The 7,068-nt window shown below is 37.1% G+C and overlaps 1 long non-coding RNA gene across 2 annotated transcripts in view; it reads right to left on the bottom strand.

Annotated features, from left to right (window-relative positions):
• LOC143656894 (uncharacterized) overlaps nt 1–7,068 on the bottom strand; it is a 176,835-nt gene that overhangs the window by 25,557 nt on the left and 144,210 nt on the right. For both annotated transcript variants that reach the window (XR_013162620.1, XR_013162619.1), the window contains exon 6: nt 4,536–4,682. This is a non-coding gene — a long non-coding RNA (uncharacterized LOC143656894). The remainder of the gene's footprint in view (nt 1–4,535; nt 4,683–7,068) is intronic.

Below are 7,068 nucleotides of genomic sequence, written 5' to 3'. Positions count from 1 at the left end.
GAAACATTGTATGACCAGAGATTTCCATGAGCATATGTCCATTCTTGCACTTCATTTGCTGTGAGGTGGGTACATTGATCATAAGTAATGCTGTATGGAATAACATGACAATAAATAAAGCATTCCATAAGTTGACAGATGGTGGTTTTGACAAAAATATTGCTTGCAGGGAAGGCGGTCCCATATTCAGACTATGCATCTATTCCAGTTAGAACAAATTGCTGTCACTTTCATGATGGAAGTGGTCCAATATAATCAACCTGCCACCAGGTAACAGACTGATCATCTCAGGGAAATGGTATTATATCAGGGACTATGTGTGGGTCTCTGCTGCATGCAGATTAGGAACTCAGCAGTGGTGGTAGCCAAGTTTTCCTTGGTGAGGGGAAGTCTATGTAGCTGAGCCTCCATCACAGCACCATGACCACTTTGTTCATGAGCCCTTTGAGCAATGACAGGCATGATGGGGAAAAATGGATGACTTGTAGCCACATAATGGGTTATTTCAAGCACTTGATTACTAAAACCTTCCTCTGCCCCTCTGGTGAACATCCACAAGAGACACAAACATCTTCATATTTCTTCTCCACCCAGAAAGTTCTATACTCATATCACTTCCCCACATGTCTTTGTCATCAATTCCCCAATGATTCTCCTTCCAAGTCCCTAGCAATCCAGCCAAACCAATAGAAAGAGCCCATGGGTCAGTACACAAGCACATCTTCCAAGTTCTTCTTTCACTAAAATTGAAAATGAGGTGCACTACTTGATGTGCCAATCACAGAAAAGATTTCCACTCAACCCTGTCCTTCAGGGACATCCAAGAAAGGTACTGCAGTGCTGCAGATGTCCAATTTTCAGCAGTACAGGCATATAACACATCTGTAAAACAGGTCCAAGTTTTCTTTTTTTAAAGTTTTTTAAGTCAACCTATTGTAAGGAAGTCCCCAAGAGGCCATAACTCTGAGATGGGAAAGAGAATTAATATGGCAGGAGTAAGGACCATGGCATTTTGAAAATGTCCTCCTGTAACTAAAGTGTGCTTTTAGGATCTCCTCAAGCCTTATCTCACATATACCATTGCCATGTTATGATGGAGTGCTGCTCTTTATGTTATGGCTTGGTAGGTCAGACAACACTCAGATCATGATAGGCACCTCAGGTCTCATTGTAACTTGATGACCATGTTAAGCATACAGTCCTTACTAAGGCCCAGTGACAGGCTGAAACGGTTTCTGAAAAGTAGAGTAGTTATTTACAGGAAATGAATCATATAGCCTATATATGACATTCCTTCCGTTGGAAATTAAAAATCATCTTGCCTTAATAATATCCCAAAATTATGAACAACAACAGTTTATGCAGGCTATCAAGCCCTAGGCAATATATACAATTGTGTACTTTGAACAAACATAACACAGGAATACTTTTTTGTAGTTCTAATGCAAATTTTATTTACTTATAAATTCTGTCAAGTAGATTTCATTGTTAGTTTTATCCCAAGGTTATTTATATTTCAAAAATGATTTGTTCACTATGCTTACCATTACAAAGTTAATATTAGGAAAAATTTATGAATTGGGGCATTATTTCAGAGCAAGCATGGACTTTTCTGCAGCATTTCCTTATTACCTACAATTTCTTATCTCCATGCCCAGTAAAAAGTATTCTAAACCAATGCCACTCTCCTCTATCTTTCTGCAGCAAATCTTCCCTCATAGCTACCTTTGTTGGTTAGGCCTTGAGAACAGGAAATGGTGAGACAGAAAGAATCAATCCTGGTCTGCTTAACATGTGCTATTGTTTAGTTTATATGTATATATATATACATATAGTGTATTCATGAGCAACCAGGAATCGAACCTGGGACTCTGGAATGGCAGGCAAGAATTCTGCAACTGAGCTATCATTGTACTGCCCTAGTTTATATTTTTTAAAATGCAATTTTTGTGGTATATATTTTATATTTACATGGTACATATGCTGGTTTGAAGCTACTATGTAACCGAGAATAAAAAAAATGTTTTAATCCTGATCCAATCTTATGAGGGCAGATATTTCTATTAATCCTGATTCAATACTTTACAGCTGAAAGTTTTTATTAGATTATATCCATGGAGACATGACATGTCCAATTTTGCATGTCACCTTTTGAAAGCCAAAACACATGTGTTCTGAAGGAACTGAGTGAAGGACCACTGATGCCAATTGAGAAACCCATGCAGGAAACAGAGGCTGAAAGCAATGGAACACATAAGTAATAGATCAGCTGTTACCAGCAATGTGCCTTCCCAGATGAGGTGTTCTGGATGACATTAGCCTATCTTGAGTGAAGTAACCTCTTATTCAATTTCCTTTGTAAAAACCATTCCATTTCTGGTATATTACATTCCAGCACTATACAATCATACAAAGTGTACAACAGGTTGTTCACAGTATTAATGTAGATCTGTGCATTCCTCAAAATTGATTTTTGAGCATTTTCATTACTCCATAAGAAAATAAAAGTAAAAATAACATTCAAAATAAACAATACCTGATATCCCCTATTGTTTATTTATTTGGTGTTTATTGCTTATTTTTTCTTGTCTGCCCATCCACTGGATAAAGGGATTGTCAGTCACAGGGTTTTCATAATCACATGATCACATATTAAAATTCTATAGTTAAACTATCATCTTCAGAAATCAAAGCTATTTTATTACACTTCAACACTTCCAGGGATTTCCCTGTAGCAACTCAAGTCCATGAAAAACTGTAAAGGGATAACTATACACTGCATAAGAATAACTTCTGGGACAATATCTCAGTCTTATTTGATATCTCCAAGCCACTGAGACTTTATTTAGTCTTATTTCTCCTCCCCCTTTTGGTCAAGAAAGATTTCACACCCTCATGAAGTTGAGGCCAAGCTGATCTCCCAGACTGTTGTCTCACATTGCTTGGGAGGTTTACGCCTCATTTAATGGTGAAGACAATCAGTTAACCTGTGGTTTTGGCTTTCAGAGAGAGGCCACAAATGAGAATCTCTGGAGTGAACCTTTAGCATAATGATAAGTAGGTTTTTTCTTCTCCTTTGCAAGAATAAGTTTCATAAGGCAAAAATAAGTTTCCCCAAGATCAAGGGAATGTACCATCAAATTGGCAGTCCCCAGAGATTGTGAGAATATTTGGTCCTCCTCAGGTGGGTGAACTTTAATATTTCTATGTTTTTTCTCAGCCACTCAAGGGGAATTTGCAAATATATATTTTAAAATTTTTATTGTGAAATATAGCAATATAAAAAAGCAACAAATTTCCAAGTACATTGAAACAAGTAGGTATAGAAGATATTTCATAGTTTAGTATGGGTCACATTTCCACAATTTTAGGTTTTACTGACTAGCTGCTCCAAGATACTGGAGAGTAAAAGAAATACCAGTATAATGATTCCACAATTATTCTCAGTTATTCAATCCTGTATTCTCTGTTATAACTCCTCCTTCCCATTTGGTCCTCTTCCCAAATTTAGGGGTATTTAGGAAATGCCCATTCTAATGTTTTCATGTTGGGAAGGGCTGTTGACAACATAGGATAGTTTGATGCAACTTGTTGACCTTCTCAGAAAGACTGGCCACTCTGGGATTAAAGAAGCGTCTGTCCTAGGAACTCCTTTGAAGTTTGTAGGACTCTGGAAAGTACTCACCATGTATGAAGCATTTATAGATTTTCAGATAGAGCCTCAGATGTTCTTTAGCATTGACAGAAATAGTTTTGGCTTGGATGTGACCAACCATGATAAGTAGCAATATCTAGCTAAGGCTTGCATTAGATTAGCCTCCAGAATAGCCTCTTCATTCTTTTGATCACCCTCAGCCACTGGTATAGTATTTTGTTGTAATTATTTTCCCCGTTTTCATCAAGAAGGTATTGTTGATCCAATAGGGCCAGGCTTATCCTGGGATTCATGTCCTTTGTTGCCAGGCAGAATTTCACCCCTGGATGTTTTGTCGGGGGAGGGTAAAATTTTTACTTGTAGAGTTCAATGTAAAGAGAGGGTGGCAACAGCTGAGCAACAAAAGAGGCCATCTGGAAGAAACTCTCTGGCACAATTATAGTTAGGCTTAAGTTCTCTGCTACATAAATAAGTTTCAGAAGAACAAGGCTCAAAACCAAGCACATCACCTTTTGACTTGGTGGTCCCTATTATTTGTGATAGAATCAGGTGTTTCCCTGATTATAAAACTTTAATAGTTCCATATTTTTTATCCCATCCTTCAAGGGACTTTCCCAATGCTTTTACATTATCTGCTCAATACAGTCTTGGATACATACAGGTATTACATTAAGCTGTACAGAATTACAAACCCTTATTCCCATTCTGATCTCCATGTCTTTGCGTTCTTTAAATGATCTATCCAGATAGGTTGAGTTAGAGTATATGCTACAGAAAATTTAGATTTTGCACCAGAGAAAAATGTCTACCTTTGATCTCATACAGTAAGTGAAGTTTTAAAATATGACAGTGTCCTACTTAACCCTGTATTCTGACTTACCTTAGTCCCCATCAAATTGGCTTTGTTCTTAGCTCTAGTTGAATGTTGACCTCCTGTTTTTTGGATTCCTTAATAACTGTTGTATGTGGCAATGCTGACTTTCAAAGATGCAGAACTCCTACTGTGGGTCCCAGGTGTCACACACTCCTAGTAGAAAATAAAAGGAAAGCTATTCAAAACTTAGAAATAGGAGGTAACTTCTTAAACTTTACACCCAAAGCACAAGCAACCCAAAGCTCCAGGCAAATACCAGTGTGCTGGTTCAAAAAGATGTATGCCTCCTAGAAAAGCCACGATTTAATAAAAATCCTATTCATAAAGGTAGAATAATCCCTATTCAATACTGTATGCTTGAAACTGTAATCAGATCATCTCCCTGGATTATGTGATTTAATCAAGAGTGGTTGTTTAACTGGATTAGGTGATGACATGTCTCCACCCATTTGGGTGGTCTTGATTGCCTTACTGGATTGCTTTTCCTATAAAAGAGGAAACATTTTGGAGAATAAGAGATTCAGAGAGAGGAGAGAATGCTGCAGCAACATGAAGTGGAGCCCACCAGCCAGCCACCATTGAAGATGAAGAAGGAAAACACCTCCGGGGAGCTTCACAAAAACAGAAGCCAGGAGAGAAAGTTAGCAGATGATGCTAAGTTCACCATGTGCCCTTCCAGCCAAGAGAGGAGCCCTGACTATGTTTTCCATGTGCCTTCTGACTTGAAAGAGAAATCCTGAACTTCATCAGCCTTATTGAACCAAGTATCTTTCCCTGGATTGGTGCCTTAGATTGGACATTTCTATAGACTTGTTCTAATTGGGACATTTTCTCAGCCTTAGAACTGTAAACTAGCAGCTCATGAAATTCCCCCTTTTAAAATCCGTTTTGTTTCTGGTATATTGCATTCCAGCAGCTAGCAAACTAGAACAACCAGGTCATACATATAGAGCACAATATCTCAAAATGTAAAAATACCAATTTTAGCTCTGGACTAGATATAACTGATATAAAAGCCCACAATCTATGCCCTGATTTCTCATCAGTATTTTCTAATAGAGACCATATAATATTTGTCCTTTTGTTTCTAGCTTATTTTGCTTCACATAGCCCCCCAGTTCATTCACATGGTTGCATGCCTCACAACTATGTTCCCTTCTGTAGATGTCCAACATTTGATCTTATGTATTTACCACTGTTCTCCATTCTACTTCTCAGTCAATGTAATTTCCATCTATTGGGCATCATGTATTATGTACATGCCAACAATCCATTTCCAACTTTATCCTCATTTAGTTGTACAATCATGAACACTCTCAAGTTTTGAACAATTTTCAATGATACAAAGAGAAAAACACACATTCACCTAATAGAAAATAAAAACTTCCCCTATATCTTGCCCTTCACCCCTAATTATCTACCCCTGGTATTGCTGTTGTACTGTTGATGTCTTCCTGTGAAATATAGAACATAGCATGCAATAATTGTTTTCCAACTACATCTCTCTATTTTTACTCTTTGTACCATATTCAATCCTTTCAAGCAATTCATGCAAGAATTTATTTATATTTGTAGTGTTAATTAGTGGGCTACAAGGCAGTATAAAACCTCTTTCAATCATATTTACCTTCAATATGGTGACTGTGCTTGCAGGCCTACTAATGAACTGCTTTCACTTCTATCTATTCCCTTACATTTAAGTTCAACCCCACTAGCTAACCATTCATCCATCCCTAGTTTCTATGTAGCTCTACATCCCTTATAATCCTTAAAAGGATTATATACAATAATCCTCTGAGTTTACCTTTACCATGGTCATAATAAAAAAATTATACAGTATCTAGCCTTTATTGTCTGACTTATTTCACTCAGCCTTATGTCCTGAAAGTTCATCCATGTTGTCATATGATTCAGGACCTCATTTCATCTTACTTGGCTTGTTTCCATCTTTTTGCTATTATGAATTATGCTTCCATGAACAACAGTATTCAAATATTTGTCTTTGTCATTGCTTTCATCTCTTCTGGGTATATACCAAGTAGTGGTATTGCAAAGTCATTGGGCAACTTGATATTTAATTTTCTAAGGGTCCACCAAACTGTCTTCCATACTGTCTGTGTAATTATACATTCCCATCAGCAGTGCCTAAGTGTTCCAATTTCTCCACATCTTCTCCAACATTTGTAGTTCTTTCTTTCTTTACTACCAGTTATTCCTATAGGTGTGAGGTGGAATCATATTGTAGTTTGGATCTACATTTCCCTTATAGCTGATGAAAATGAGAATCTCTCCATGTGCATTATAGCATCTGTATTTTCTTTTTGGAAAACATGTCAGCTCATATCCTTAGTTTATTTTATAATTTGTGTTCTAGTTTGCTAGCTGCCAGAATGCAATATATCAGAAATGGAATGGCTTTTAAAAAGGGGAATTTAATAAGTTGCTAGTTTACAGTTTCAAGGCCATGAAAATGTCCCAATTAAAACAAGTCTATAGAAATATCCAATTAAGGCATCCAGGAAAAGATACCTTGGTTCAA

The sequence above is a fragment of the Tamandua tetradactyla genome, chromosome 15, assembly GCF_023851605.1.
Source record: "Tamandua tetradactyla isolate mTamTet1 chromosome 15, mTamTet1.pri, whole genome shotgun sequence".
In the NCBI taxonomy this organism is placed as follows: Eukaryota; Metazoa; Chordata; class Mammalia; order Pilosa; family Myrmecophagidae; genus Tamandua; species Tamandua tetradactyla.
Note: the sequence above shows the minus strand (reverse complement) of the source record. Positions and strands in the feature narration are given on the sequence as shown.